At 38.4% G+C, this 16,771-nt stretch overlaps 1 long non-coding RNA gene across 1 annotated transcript; it reads right to left on the bottom strand.

The window, feature by feature from the left end:
- Positions 1-4,862: 4,862 nt before the first annotated feature.
- LOC311090709 lies at positions 4,863-9,618 on the bottom strand. Its single transcript, XR_014607937.1, has 3 exons — positions 9,480-9,618; positions 6,109-6,307; positions 4,863-5,825 (listed from the first exon to the last, which is right to left on the bottom strand). It is a non-coding gene; the product is annotated as an uncharacterized lncRNA (long non-coding RNA).
- Positions 9,619-16,771: the final 7,153 nt, after the last annotated feature.

Below are 16,771 nucleotides of genomic sequence, written 5' to 3'. Positions count from 1 at the left end.
GTTGTAGCCTAGCCTGGTTCTACCAGACACTCGTACATTTCATTTACAGAGAGTCTGGCCTCTCTCCATTGACAAGCTTTAACTTCCTTGTAGGCGGGTACTCTGTTGAAGTTTAAAACTATTGGATCTGACCAGAGCCACTCTGGATCTGCCATAACCAATTGCTAACGTTTGGTCGTTGCGTATGTCAACTCAAACTAGCGCACAATCTCAACGTCATCACTCTCAGCCACTCCCTATGTTCGCTGATTGGACCGGTAAAAAATTGATCGGAGAAAACCATAGACAGTATAAGAAGTGGACAGAGCCATCTCATTGGAACTCAATTGAAACAAGTGAAGCCCATTTTTAGCGATTTTTTAGGACTTCCGTTCCTGACGCGCAGACTCAAACAGAGCTTGACGACGCAGATGTCACGTGAGCAACCCGTCTGTCTTCTAGTGGCTGTGGCATGAGAAATCTGAATCATTCCCTTCCGAAACTTGCAGAGACGGAGAGTGCGAGTAGGAGCTGTCCATGAGCTTGGAGCAGGAGTAACTTTTGCTAGGTATTCTGATTAATTATTTTGTCATTTTGCCTCCATGTTTCCCCGATTGCGCGCAAGCTTCTCCTCCTGTCCATACGGTAATCTCTCTACTGTGCAACAGAGAGTCGCGTGGTTATGACGCAATCGTTAGCCTACTTTTACAAAAACTGCTTCTACGGGGCCGTAACGTAAGATACAAGGTAATGGAGCATTTTATACATTGTTGTGTTTCTTTAGAAATAAATAATAATAAATAATAATAATAACTTCCGGTCGACTTCCTTCCCGCCTGGGTTGTACTCATCCTTCTTCTTCCTCCAAACACGGCAAGTGGAGTTTAGACCAAAAAGCTCTATTTTTGTCTCATCAGACCACATGACCTTCTCCCATTCCTCCTCTGAATCATCCAGATGGTCATTGGCAAACTTCAGACAGGCCTGGACATGCGCTGGCTTGAGCACGGGGACCTTGTGTGCGCTGCAGGATTTTAATCCATGATGGCGTAGTGTGTTACTAATGGCTTTCTTTGAGACTGTGGTCCCAGCTCTCTTCAGGTCATTAACCAGGTCCTGCCGTGTAGTTCTGGGCTGATCCCTCACCTTCCTCATGATCATTGATGCCCCACGAGGTGAGATCTTGCATGGCGCCCCAGACCGAGGGAGATTGACCATCATCTTGAAGTTCTTCCATTTTCTAATAATTGCCCCAACAGTTGTTGCCTTCTCACCAAGCTGCTTGCCTATTGTCCTGTAACCCATCCCAGCTCTGTGCAGGTCTACAGTTTTATCCCTGATGTCCTTACACAGCTCTCTGGTCTTGGCAATTGTGGAGAGGTTGGAGTCTGTTTGATTGAGTGTGTGGACAGGTGTCTTTTATACATGTAACAAGTTCAAACAGGTGCAGTTAAGACAGGTAATGAGTGGAGAACAGGAGGGCTTCTTAAAGAAAAACTAACAGGTCTGTGAGAGCCAAAATTCTTACTGGTTGGTAGGTGATCAAATACTTATGTCATGCAATAAAATGCAAATTATTTATTTAAAAATCATACAATGTGATTTTCTGGATTTTTGTTTTAGATTCCGTCTCTCACAGTTGAAGAGAACTTAAAAATAAAAATAAATAAAAATTACAGACCTCTACATGCTTTGTAAGTGGGAAAACCTGCAAAATCGGCAGTGTATCAAATACTTGTTCTCCCCACTGTATATGGTGTCAGATAATTTATTGAAGGTTTTTGTTTCAACAGGGCTCAATTGGTAGAATGAACCAATTAATCAGCTGCAATTGTTCATCTATTCATTGGAGCCAATAAATTCACATTTGTAACCACAGTAACGCGAGCATCTCAACCATCAGTGCGGTAGAACAAGGGCTGGGACGACACCTACTGTATCTTCTGATTCGATAATACGTGGGTGCTGAAAAGATTATTTATTTTTAAGAATTGCAATTCTACAAGTATTGCGATTCGATATGGCAATATATTGTTTGTTTTTTTTTGTTTTTTTTACACTAAACCAGTGGTACTCAACCTTTTTTGGGCCAGCGCTCCCTATCCAATATCCAGGTCCCTGTACTCCACCCCACCCACCAAGATAATCTGTAGAACCATCAAGATAATCGGGACATAGCTAGGATTGACGGAAGGGGGGAAATCGTCTCAAAATCAACCCGATTATCTTTTGGTGTGTACCCAGCATAAGGTGAACTGGATCAGAGCTTCGGTTAAAGAATGGCATCAAAAGAGGTAAGTGTAATCGTAGGAAGAGTCAGGAAAGCCTTTTGGTGTAGAATGACAAGACCAGACTGGTGCTGGTGATTAGCAGGCAGGTGGTGGTGACAGGTGATGCTGATTAGTATTCAGGAGACAGGGAACGAGTGGGCGGAGTGTAGAGGTCTGGTGCTGTTGATGTTGACTCCGTGACAGTACCCCCCTACCTCCCCCTCCCTCCACAGCCAGCTCCTGATGGCGGAACGGACGACCACGACCTCTCGGGGCTGGACGATTGGGATGTGCTGAATGGAAGTCTTGAAGGAGAGATGGATCCAGGATGTCATCGCGATTGACCCAACATCTCTCCTCTGGTCCGAACCCTTCCCAGTCCACCAGGTATTTGAGGTGGCCGCCCCGTCGCCGGGAGTAAAGGATGATGTTGACTGATGTTGGTCCCCTTGTTAATAAATCTGCATATTTTGATTGAAGTTGTGGTGATGTGTTGTCTTCAGTGTTTGGAATAACGCCGTTTAAAAGAACGGCGTTAGGTAACAACATTATTTTTTCAGTAACGGGGTAATCTAACTAATTACTTTTCCCGTCGTTACAACGTCGTTAACATTACTGGACGTTAAATGCGGTGCGTTACTATGCATTTTTTTAATAAACTGTTTAATCCGAACCATCCGAACGCACCCCTGGCTCGCACAGCTAGTGAGGAGGTGGGTTAATAACGAGGTAAGCGATTATGATTGGCTAAGGCAGTGTCATGTGTTTCATGGTAGCCAATCAGAGCCAGTGTTTTTACACACATGCCAGCACACGCGCCACACACACACACTAGCTAAACAAAGATTCGATGAAGCAGCAGAGATGGCGAGTCAGGAGCAATCCTGACTGAAAAGTTGGCGGGCGCGATCGAAAAGTTGCAAAGTGTTTACATTTGTGTGTGTGTGTGTGTGAGAGAGAAACGGAAAGAGAGGCGCGGGCGCGATCGAAAAGTCGCAAAGTGTTTACATTTGTGTGTGTGCGTGTGTGTGTGTGTGAGGCGCGGACGCGATCGAACAGTGGAAACATAAAAACATAATCCGTAACTTTGTTTATACAGGACATCCAAACTGCAAAGTGTTTAAATTACTGCTAATTAAAATTTTAAGGAAAACAAATATATTAATCTGAAATTTAGCAAATTAATTTTCAATTCCTTCAGGTACAATTACCAAACATATCTCAAGGTCTTTTTGTCTTTTTATTAATTTAATTAATAAACTAATTATATAAAACATATATAATGTTATATCTGTCGACGTGCAATAAATATCGAAAGTTATTTACAAACACCTGTCTGTTCTACTCATTTCAACTGACTTGTGAAAACTGCTCAAAAAAATCCAAATTCTTTGACATATAGCAACTTTTTCTTTTTTTTTTACAGTAACGCAAATAGTTACTTTCCCTGGTAACGAGTTACTTTTATTATAGAGTAATTCAGTTACTAACTCAGTTACTTTTTGGAACAAGTAGTGAGTAACTATAACTAATTACTTTTTTAAAGTAACGTTCCCAACACTGGTTGTCTTGTGTTGCCAGACCATACTGGCTAAAATAATTAAAGGTGGTGGCAGCAGCTTATTAAGATTTATCGTGATTACTTTTAAGTTTTAAATAATGTCTGCAAAGTATTTTTGCAAACAAAGAACACTGAAGGTTTAAATCTATCTTGCATCTCTTTTGATTAAAAAATAATATGGAATTGAAAAGTAATAACATTAGAATACTCAATACTCATACTCAAATCGTAAGCAGTGTCTCCCAAAGACCTGTTTCCAGAATGCGGCTTTAGTGGCATCATCCATCTCCATACAGCATATATTCTCTGACTCTGTAGGCATTATTGTCCGACTCCGGGTCAAAATGAAGACCGTTACTGAGAGTTTCTGATATTATCATCATTCCATGAGATGAAATTTTCCTGACACTGAGCGCGAGCTCATGAAGCTCCGCCCCGTGTCGTGCAGCAGGAGCTTATTTGCATTTAAAGGGCACACACTAAAACAGCGCATTTTTCTGAGCACCAAAAAGTGACAAATTAAACATGCTGTAAAAAATTATCTGTTGGGTATTTTGAGCTAAAACTTCACATACACACTCTGGGGACATCAGAGACTTATTTTACGTCTTGTGAAAATAGGCATAATAGGTCCCCTTTAAAATAACTTTTAAAAAACGCGTCCCTAGACCTGCACTTAAGGGCGTCTCGTGTTTTAATAGCAAAAACGCGTCCTATGTGCCTTGATTTTTGCTGGTATTGATCATATGCACGCCGGAAAGCCCGCTGATCGTGTAGCCTGTAGCCTACACCAGATGTGCCATTGTCCCAACATTTTTAATTGACTTCACACTTTACACCTACCTTTGTCTAGGCGTATGATTTAGTCTCAGACGTGCGCTAAACCCAGATGGTGCAACATGTATTAATTCTACGTAGGACTTAAAAAACACATTTTCTGTTAAGCTTAGTCTTGCGACCGGGTGAACGTCCAGCTGGTGCAACCGGCCCCAGGTGTTTTTCAGAATTGATGCTGAAGTAAAGGTTTTACATTAAATAAAGTTTATCACAATTCTACTGTTTTTTTTTAAGACACAATGTTTTTTCTGTTTAATGATATTAACACAGAAGTATACAGAGATAAAACAATGCAAGTATAGATTAAAGTATCATTTGTCCTGAAGCTTATCGGTAGTCCGGTATTGACCCAATTACGTACCAGTCCAAAAAATATCAGTTCTTGGTACCCATCCCTATCCTGAGTATCCTGAGCTTCTTTCCAGTATGAAGTCGCTCATGAGTTTTCAGTGATGTCGACTGAGTGAAACACTTGTCACAATATGAGCACTTGTAAGGTTTTTCTCCAGTATGAACTCGCTCATGAAATTTCCGTGTTCCCAACTGAGTGAAACTCTTGTCACAATATGAGCACTTGAAAGGTTTTTCTCCAGTATGAACTCGCTCATGTGTTTTCAGTGATGTCGACTGACTGAAACTCTTGTCACAATATGAGCACTTGTAAGGTCTTTCTCCAGAATGAATTCTTTGGTGCTGTTTCAGATATTCAGATGCAGTAAAGCTCTTCCCACAGTCACAACACACATGATCTCTCACTTCATTATGTGTTTTCTGGTGCAGTTTAAAACGATCCAGTCGTGAAAAACTCTTTCCACAGAGAGAACACACGTAAGGCTTCTCACCTGAATGAACTTTCAGGTGTTTGTTTAGATTTGATGACGTATAAAAATCTTTACCACACTGATCACAGTTAAATGGTTTTTCTCCAGAGTGACGGAGCAGATGAACTCTGAGAGCTGATGCATCAGAAAAACTCTTTCCACACTGAGTGCATGGATACGGTTTCTCTCCAGTGTGAATTCTCATGTGTGTCTTAAGGTATCCTTTCAGTGTGAAACTCTTTCCACACCGAGTGCAGGAGTGCAGCTTTTTGGCTTTTGTTTCTTGAATTTTAAAGTTATGAGGTTCCTTCTTAATTTTTCCCAGTTCTTGTCTTTCCTCTTTCACTTCCATCTGATCTAAAATAAACATAACATTAGAATCAGTTTAAGTGAACCCTGATTTAATTGCAGAAAGCAACAGAGATCAAGAATCAGACCTTTGATGGGCCAAAGTTTAGTTCTGTCATTCTCTTGCTAATATGATCAAAATGAGTTTGACAACGGTTATAGCCTACAAGATTATGATTAAAGTACATTAAAGATGATAATATAAGCATATATAATTTTTCATTCATATACTGCTTATTATTTCACAGCAACCAAAGCAGTCAACAATGAAGAATCAATAATGGACACTGACCTATTTGTTCCTCAGTATCTTCATGTTTTATTCTGTATGGTTCTGGATAACTCATGTCTTCAATCTCCTCTTTAATAAACTCCATCTTTAACAGTCACACAGATTTCAGCTGCTACTCCTGGAGTTTGTCCTTCTCTTGTAGGATGATGGGAATATTCCCAGTATTTACTGGTGAATTGTTGTGGGATGGACACCAGATCTGCCAAATACAAAAATAAGCTTCTGAATTACTTTACTTACATTTAGAATTAATTGAACATGTCTTTTTTCTGATAGAAATATATGGATGCAGCTGCATTTAAAAAAAAAGTTTGTTTAATGCTTGTCCAAAGTCTGAGAGAAATAACAAGACCACCATGTTTAACTGAGCTGCTGAAAAGCATCTTTGTCTCCAATAGTTCCCTGTTTTCACCTCATTCACAGGGCTTGATTTGAGGGGGGAGGCAGAAAACATTGTTGGAAACAATTTTAAAAAGCATAAGCACTCAAGCGGCATAAGCACTCAAGCTGCTATAGTTCGAAAGTGGCAGTTTTGATGGAGTTTCTGGCTGCATCTATCTAGAATATTATTATTTTTAATCAGAAAAGAAAGAATGAGTGCTTGTGACTGTGAGGGGTGAGAGAAATAAAGAGTTAGTTCATTTCATTCAGAAATGATAACCCTGTTCTTTTCATTTATACTCTTAATTATCTAATGTTGTATTTTGTCTATATTCCATTTTAATGGTTTAATCAAAAATAAATCAAATTAATTGAATTCATAAAACATTTATTTATTACAATAATAGGGCCATATGAAATAGTTTTTTAAATTCTATTTTCATTGTGTTTACCAAAAAATATGGTAATCAAATGAAGGCATAAAACATAAATTTATCTTTCATTAAAATTAAAATTAAACAAGCCCTTTAATTTTTGGCAAACAAGTGCTACACGGCAGAGGTTTAAGCTACTGTTAAAATTATAACATGGAAGAATTTTAGTTTTAATAATAACTGTAATATTATTATTAGTAGTAGTATTTCATTAAGATGAACATTATACTGTAAAAGAGTAATATATTTCTATCGCAGTTTCATTGAGAATACGCCCAATGGAAACACGTCAATTTCTCAAAAACTCCCATTTATCGCGTGCAGGTGGTTTTTTAGGCAATTTGAAAAAGAAATATTTCGCAAAACTGCAATGGAACAGTTTTTGCGCATTTACAGGTCACCTGACGCGGTATGTTTGGACAGAATACAAGACTAATTTATTAAATTCATAAAAGACAGAAGAATTACAGGAATACTGGATTCAAGACCTCGAAGCAGAAATGAGTGAGAAACACCTCATATGTGCCGCTCTTAAGTATAAGTGTCTTTCCTTGCCATTATTGGATAACACACATACTGAAGGAGACCTTTGATTAATAATAATGGCCAGTGCAGTGGCTGACATTAACCTACCAATGTACGTTGCTATGATTTTTGGAATGACTTATCGCGAGAGGAAAAAGTTTTAGTCGCATAACATCGGTTAATGAAAAAAAAATAAAAATAAAAATTCGCAAGACTTTTGCGCAAATCTGTAATGGAAACCCGCCTAGTGAGACCGAGAGAAATAGCGACAGAGAGAGGAAGAGCAGCTTGATATTCGTTTGAATTTTTGCACTACGGTTGAATAAACTACACAGAGCCGTAGTTCACTGACAAGCTGAGCAATATCGCATTAATTATCACGGACGTATCGCCTGCGATAATTAATGCGATATGGCTCAGCTTGTCAGTTAGCTACGGCTCTGTGTTGTAAATGCTGCTCCATCTGAAAGCAGGTGATGGCGATTTAATACTAATCAAGGAACCGGCTTTACTGACGAGATGCGCATAATAATGTCATGCGATATATCACCCAGCCCTACTGTCGAAGTAACCATGGCAACGGATAGTAACCACCTAATATGGCGGCACCTTCCCAGAATGCAATGCGGAGTGAAAAGATTGTGACGCAACTCATCATTCTCTATTCGCCTTATTTTTTACGGAAATACGGACACAGCCAGCTGACGGTATTTTGTGCAAGACTTCCGGTCACTGGCGAGCTAATTCACTTTTCACCGTAGCGGTTAATCAAACAAGTCTTCGTAACAACTAACTCATCGTTATGGCTTCGAGGAAGACCGGGATTGTTTGTGCAGTTAGAGGTTGTCATAATAACTGGTACAAAAGAAAGATTTACTTGGAGCAGGAGTGTTTTAATCATCGAACGCGTACGAGAGCTGAATGTGGATGCGAGGCCCCGCCGAAGAATGAGGAATCCCTTCGCCTATGGTTAAAAGCTTTAAATTTGAAGAAACCACCGAAGCGACGGTATGTTTGTTCTTTTCATTTCGTGAACACAAGACCTACAGAAGACCACCTGATACCAGAAAAGTGTCTGGGCTACGAAGTCCCAATAAAAACTCCAAGGAGAAACAAAATCATTATAGTAATCCCTGTATAAAATCTAGTGATCATCATGGCATGATCAAGGCATTTATTTTGTATGATTTACAATTATTTATAGCCATCTACTTATTGCTATCCTGTGCTTTGGTTGCATTCTGATGGCATTATTAATACATTTGACATGACAAAATACCTACATAGATATATTAGTCCAGCGTTGGCTCGACCCTGTTTAGGGCGGTGCTGAAGGCACCCTATTTATAAAAAATAAAAGTTTCAAGATTTAGAAAAGTCACACTTATTTAAAAAAATAAAATAAAAAAAAGATTAATTTACCATTGTAACCAGTAGGTGGTGGCTGAGGACCAGTTTATTAGCTATTTTCACTACCTTATATCAATGTTTACCCTAGTTTTGCTATTACATTACGGTATATAGCTATATGATATTATGAATGAAATTAATTTAAGTTAATTTTATCTACATCTCAAATTAAGCTCAGAGCTTTTTTGTCAGCTCAACAGTATTACCACTTTCTGTAGAACTTAGTGGCTCTGGTGCTGCTGCCCTAAAATGTTAATCCTGGAGCCCTTATAAGGTCTTTCTCCAGAATGAATTCTTGGAGCCCTGTGAACTTAAAATAAAACTGCACATTGTAATTTCTGTAGGTTCAGTCAATTTATTACCAAGGCATTTGTCAGTAATACAGTAAAAAATGGTGGAAATGTGAATAACTGCGCTGAAGGTTGTGATCCTAAAAAAAATCAGTTATGGGCTACAACAGCGTTCCTAGTAAAAACAGTCAGTCTGGAGCCCTAAACAGAGTCTGTGAAAACACTCTAATAAACCCGGACACACAACGCATTACATTGACCCTTAAACACACTCACTCGAGGAGCTGGTTTATGTTAAAGTGTTAAACTCTAATCTGGTAACATCACTCACCTGCAGACTGGAAATATACGGCATCCGAAGAAAATATTGCACATTTGTCCTTCATTCCCGATCGTTAACAGCGTCACTTTCAGCCTCATAAGGCACATTTTCAGCTCATCTCGAGTCTCTCGCGCTCTCTTCTGCGCATCCTCAGTGCGCGCAGTGTGATGTTTCTTAAAGGGGCCGCATATTCTTAAAGTCCCCCATGTAGTCAATAATTGTATACCTTAAAACCATTTGTTCCTTGAAAAAAAGAAAAGAAAAAAGTCTGCACGCCTTAAAATAGATTGAACTCCACACCCTTGTCTCATTTAGTGCATGGTTCTATGAATATTAAAATTAGCCCCACTTCCACTCACCAGCTCAGAGTATGGATAGTAAGATTCACAGATTTGCATCTGTGCATTGCATAAAAGTTAATGATGCGATGCATCGATTTAAAAAAGTTTGCATCGGATATTAAGTTGGCATTGTATCGCAATGCATCACATATTTGCATCGGTAAAAAAACAACTTATTTATATTTAATTATTATGCTCTATACTTTTATTATTTAGAAAGTGGCCAATAATTTGTGTACACAATTTGTATTGAACCTGTGATAGCAATATCTAAATTTTCAACTTGTTGCTTCATCTTCTTGGGTGAGCGTGATTTGAACTTGAATAACATCCCGTAGTTAAGTAACTAGTTTTAAGTAAAGTTTAATAACAAAATGAACTGGAAAAATGTAATACACGGTCAAAAAAACTGCATGGCTACAATACTGCATCACACAAAAACAAACACTCATTGCATGAGTCTCACGCATCACGGAAATGACAGCATCGTCAATCAATATTAAATATAAAAATTACTTACTCATAATTATTTACCAATTGCTTAATGCACACAATTTATTCCAGATCTATATAAAGAAACATAACTTATGGCTCTTACAAACCAAATGACGTACCGGTCCAAAAGATTACCGCTCTTGGTACCCATCCCTACACTGAATACAGTAATATGACTTCTCTCCAGTATGAACTCGCTCATGTGATCTCAGTGATGCCAACTGAGTGAAACTCTTGTCACACTACGAGCACTGCACTTGTAAGGTTTTTCTCCAGTATGAATTTTTTTGGTGCTGTTTCAGATGGTCAGCTCTAGTAAAGCTCTTCCCGCAGTCACAACACACATGATCTCTCACTTCATTATGTGTTTTCTGGAGCTTTTTACAACTGTGCGTTATTCCTCTTATTCGACCGCAATTGCTCTACACTCCAATAGGTGGCGCAAATGCGCCTAAAAGCGGTTTACAAACTATCATCAAACGTAAAAGAAGATGATCGTCCTGAGAAGAAAAAACAGGAGAAATCCAAGAGCAATTGAAATCCGTGTGCCGTATAATGATAAAGATGGAGTTTGTTAAAGTGGAGATTGAAGACATGAGTGATCCAGAACCATCCAGAATAAAACATGAAGATATTGAGGAACAAATAGGTTGGTGTTTATTCACTACAAAGTTTTCATTTATCAGATTGGGTGGATGTGGAATAATGAGTTGATAAAAGATACAAAAATGCAACTAAATTATCATAACCTTGTAAAGCATTGTTGCACTTGCACAGTACGCTAGATTGGTTAGAATATCATATTAAAATGCTGGATGGCTTGTGTTGCTAAATGGCATGCAATTAATTTGAAAACATATTGTACGATGGAGAAAATGCTGCATTACTGTTACTAAAAATAAAGCTGGATCAGATTAGATCAGATCAGATCAGGTTATGTTAGCCACTTGACAAAATAGTGTTTTTCTCTGAGGCATGGTAAAAACATGATACTTGCGGAAAATCAAGCAAACAAACGATTTAAACAAAAAGACTAACAGTGTTGAGCTATAACAATGATTCGTTTTTTGTCTATAAATGTATCCACATAGTTGTTCCCTTGTCTAATAAAACATTATATTAAAGAGTCTTTGTCAGAAAGTTTATTGTCAGAATTTATTGTCAATTGACCGCTTGCAAAGACCCGCCCCCTTTAGTTACTGTTGCTATGTCCGACAAGCCACGCCGCTCTCACGCCACACCATGTTCTCACGCAGTGAAAAATACATTGCAGAGCAGAGAGACCAGCTTACTTTTGATATGAAACAAAGTCTCAACTTTAAAATTTGGTCATTTTTTTAAAGAAACATGAAGGAATGAACATAAGAAGGAATGTTGCTTTAAAGGGGTCATATAATGGTACATGCACTTTTGCACTGAAATGTGTGTTGGCGGTGCCTGTACACAACCATCATATAATGATAAAAATCCATCCAGTGTTTTTCTTTTAATATGTTTTCCCCTGTCTCAAATCGAGCCGTCACACAGTCGGACGCCCCTCCCACGATTGTTAATTGACAGCAGCGTTTCAACACAGACCCGCCCTCGCTCGTGAGCAAGCTGTCATCATAGTCCACATTGTTGATACGCTGGAGCAGAATGGCATCTAAGCGATTGTGGTGTTCTGTTCCTGGGTGTAATAAGGAACACTCAGTCATTTTGATGTTCCTAAATCCGAACCGCTGAAGACGCAGTGTCTGAGTTTTGTTTTCGAAGGGAATATTCCCCACGATCAAAGTCAATGCTTTCATGTTTCCGCGAATCATTTCTTACCAGACTGCTTTATTCACCTTATTTTTAACGGAAATACGGACACAGCCAGTTGACGTTTTTTTGTGCGAGACTTCCGGTCAGGCACTTCCGGTCACTCACTTTTCACCGTAGCGGTTAATCAAACAAGTCTTTGTAACAACTAACTCATCGTTATGGCTTCGAGGAAGACCGGGATTGTTTGTGCAGTTAGAATTTGTCATAATAACTGGTACAAAAGAAAGATTTACTTAGAGCAGGAGTGTTTTAATCATCGAACGCGTACGAGAGCTGAATGTAATTGCGAGGCGCCCTACGGCCTTTACCCCCCGCCGAAGAATGAGGAATCCCTTCGCCTGTGGTTAAAAGCTTTAAATTTGAAGAAACCACCGAAGCGACCGTATGTTTGTTCTTTTCATTTCGTGAACACAAGACCTGATCTGGCAAATAGATGGTTTGGTAATGAAAATTATATACATAAAAAAATCTTGAGCTCAAACTTGACTTTTGACCACTATTTTTAAGTTACTGTACTCTGCCTTTGTATTGTCAGCAAAAGGTGTCATGCCAAGGCAAAAGGCAGTAACTTCCACATTATCAATATTTGGTTGCTGATCACCATTAACGAAAGCATTATAGTAACACCTATAAAATCTAGTGATCATGGCATTTATTTATTTACAATTATTTATAGCCATCTACGTATTGCTATCCTGTGCTTTGGTTGCATTCTGATGGTATTATTAATGCATTTGACATGACAAAACGCCTCCATAGATATATTAGTCCAGTGTCGGCTCGACCGTGTTTAGGGCGGGGCTGAAGGCGCCGGCGAAGTTTTGGCACTCTGCCACCTAGATGCATGAGTGTTTCAACCAGGTCCGGTACCCGAACTGGGTGAGGCGGGGCTTTAGTTCTTTGTTGTATTAATCTGTTACGGCATGTGTAACATTTTTCTGTCAACTCTGCATAATCCTTCACGATCGATATCGTTAGTTAGCCCAGGGATGCGAGGAAACGGAAGTGCCGCACAAAAATAGATAACGTTACGTATCACTGACAAGCCTACATATACCGAAAAAAAGATTTTCATGACCATTAGCTGTAACATCAATCTGTCAATGAACTAACGTATACATCAGTAAACACATAGTGTTCGTATCTCACTACTCTACCCTGACATTACATACAAAGATATATCAAAGTGACATTACGTTAACCAACCATTCAGAAACGTCCTGTTCGAGCCTTAATTGTCTAACTTTTTCGGGGCAGTCATCTTGTTCCGGGTCTGACTCCGGTTCAAATTGATATGGTTGCATTCTTCCATTCTTTCTCCAAAATATACCCTCAACTGTTGTCAAGGCAACACTCCACATGTGTTGTTGTGGCAAAACGCCCCACATAACAGAGGGGCGGGCTGAGCAAAGCTCATTATCATTTAAAGACACATTTGCACTTAAACGGCGTGCTGAAAACAGAGCTGTTTTTGACCAGGTAAAATTAGTGTTTTCTTACAATACTAATGAGAATTTTTAATTAAAGTATATTACAAACTTTTCATTTAGACCCTAAAGAATCATATTAACTTGTACAAAAATGGCATTATATGACCCCTTTAACCACGGAAAGACGTCAGTACACTACGTTTTTCAAGTTCAAATCCTCCAACGTTAATCTACTAACTCTCCTGACTGCTTTGTCGGACAAAAATGCCGGATGGCGGATTATGATTGGTCAGATCACCTGTCAGTCAAACTCCCTGCGAAGGGTCAATTCCTTTTCCATCTGACATTATTTGCCTTATTTCACAGTTTTCAAGTCAAAAACTACCTCGAGCAAGTGTAAAAAAACTTTTTTGCGAATTAAGGGTTTTTGTTTCTAAATTTTGGTTTCCTTCTCTGGTTTCTGATGCGATACTTCAAAATGTGCAGAAAAACGGTGTGATGGAAATAGGGCTACACGATGTATAGTTTTAGCATCGAAATAGCAATGTGCGCATCCGCGATATCGTCACATCACAGGATGTGCGATGTAGTATAGGGTTCGTAGTTGATCTGTGATCCGTAGTTGATTGTGTTCATCTATGCTTGTAAACAATCATCAGCTTATTCAAGTCATCAGGTGAAATTGTTTTTATATCGCAATATATATTGCAGAAAAACAAAATATTGCAATATCAGTTTTTTCAATATCGTGCAACCCTAGATGTTAACATGGCTACTGATAGGCGACACAATGACACAGTCCTGGTTAAAATTGATAATATCTCTGGATTTAAACATTCTTAGAAACATTTGGAATAATGTAAGTACACAAGTCAACAAAATATATAACACTGTTTTAGTCTTACATATTGTGCCTTTAAAGGACAATTCCAGTGAAAAATGAACCTAGGGGTAATTAACACATGGTTACCGAGTCGATTGTTCCCTGGGATGCGTTTTCATGAAAATCGAATGTAAAGAGTTTTATCTCTAAAAACAGATTAGCTTATAACGCTAGTATATGGGGCACAGAGTAAGTAAAAGTAAATCGCTAGTTAATACCACTAACAAGGCTCAAAATAGCCTCACACTAACACGGTAGCATAATGAAGGTCCCTACATGCAAACCGAAGCATTGAGAACTTTGTAAGTGTACAGACAGTTTAATAAGAAGATACTTTATAAAGACAGTACATTACGCGTTAACAGGCAGCAGGCATCTTGGAAAACAGTCTCGACTAATCGAGTCACGAACGCCGCGCTACGTTATATTTCACAAACGTAATTCCTATCGACCAGCTCACTTAGCACGGCGTTCGTGCTGTTTTCCAAGATGACGCCTGCCTGTAAACGCGTAATGTTCTGTCTTTATAAAGTATCTTCTTATTAAACTGTCTGTACACTTACAAAGTTCTCAATGCTTCGGTTTGCATGTAGGGACCTTCATTATGCTACCGTGTTAGTGTGAGGCTATTTTGAGCCTTGTTAGTGGTATTAACTAGCGATTTACTTTTACTTACTCTGTGCCCCATATACTAGTGTTATGAGCTAATCTGTTTTTAGAGATAAAACTCTTTACATTCGATTTTCATGAAAACGCATCCCAGGGAACGATCGACTCGGTAACCATGTGTTAATTACCCCAAAAAGTGACAAAACTAACCTTTGGCACATTGAATATCTGATTTTTGATACTCTTTCTTCTGTTATATAAGAGTTCACGTGAATTTATTTTAACAAAACTTATTTTCATTTTAGATTGGCTGGAGATAAAACCGCAAAAACATGAACTGAATGAAGCAGAGGAGGAAAAGCAGACCATCAAAACTCAAAGAACAAAAGCCAATATGCTGCACTCCTGCTCTCAGTGTGGAAAGAGTTTCAGTCTAAAAGGAAACCTGAAGACACACATGAGAATTCACACTGGAGAGAAACCGTATACATGCACTCAGTGTGGAAAGAGTTTTACTGGTGAATCAGGTCTCAGGTATCATCTACGTGTTCACTCTGGAGAAAAAACATTTAACTGTGATCAGTGTGGTAGAAAGTTCATTTTATCATCACAACTAAATAAACACCTGATAGTTCATTCAGATGAGAGGCCTTATGTGTGTTCTCTCTGTGGAAAGAGTTTTTCAATGCTGAATCATTTTAAACTGCACCAGAAAACACATAATAAAGTGAAAGATCATGTGTGTTTGGACTGTGGGAAGAGCTTTACTACATCTAGTGAACTGAAACTGCACCAAAGAATTCATACTGGAGAAAAACCTTACAAGTGCTCATATTGTGACAAGAGTTTCACTCAGTCTGGATCCCTGAAATTACATAAGCGACTTCATACTGGAGAAAAACCTTACAAATGCTCATATTGTGACAAGACTTTCACTCAGTCTGCACACCTGAAATCACACGAGCGACTTCATACTGGAGAGAAGCCGTAGTACTGTACTAAGAGAGTTTTGTCCACTCAAAAACTGTAGTGATCTTGTGCTTTCAGGTAAACAATGTTAGTTTTAGATAAAATAAATGTATTGAAATTTGTAGAGATCATTGTTAAAAAAAAAGCATGTCATGTACTTTTTCAATTGCATTTGTTTCTGTGTATTCATGGTCACAGGACTGCACAAAAAGACTCTCAGTGTTTCAGTTGAAAAGAGTGCACATTTACTATATATATATATATATATATATATATATATAGTATGTTTGTCACATTTCTGTAGTGAGATTGATAATTTCTATTTCTAAGTTTCCACTAAAATTACGATTTTAGTGTAATTTATCTCTTTCCCATCTGACTATACTAATACTGTTCCCTGTCACACTCGAGCAGAAATGCCAAAAATATCTAAATTGCCCCCAAAATTTAAGATATAGGTGCAAAAAAATCCATTATAAGTTTTTCCTGTTTCTTTTATGGTGATCAATAAAGTATATTTTGATCAAGCAACATAAAATCAAGAGTGCTGTTTTCCTGAATATGGGTGCAAACGTGAAATTTAAATATGAAAATGTTATTCATAACTTGATCAACAAGTAAATTATGTGTAACTTTAATTTTACACAATAAAAGTCTGTCAACGAAAAGTGATTTTCTTTGGTTTTGATGACATTTCAGACGACTAGACTGTCGAAGACAAGTTTTGTTGATAGTGTATTTTCCCTAACCCCTCTCTTATCCTAAACC

This window comes from Abramis brama, assembly GCF_963993115.1.
Source record: "Abramis brama genome assembly, chromosome: 10".
NCBI classification, from domain to species: domain Eukaryota; kingdom Metazoa; phylum Chordata; class Actinopteri; order Cypriniformes; family Leuciscidae; genus Abramis; species Abramis brama.
The sequence above is the reverse complement of the archived record's forward strand: the minus strand, read 5'-3'. Positions and strand labels throughout refer to the sequence as shown.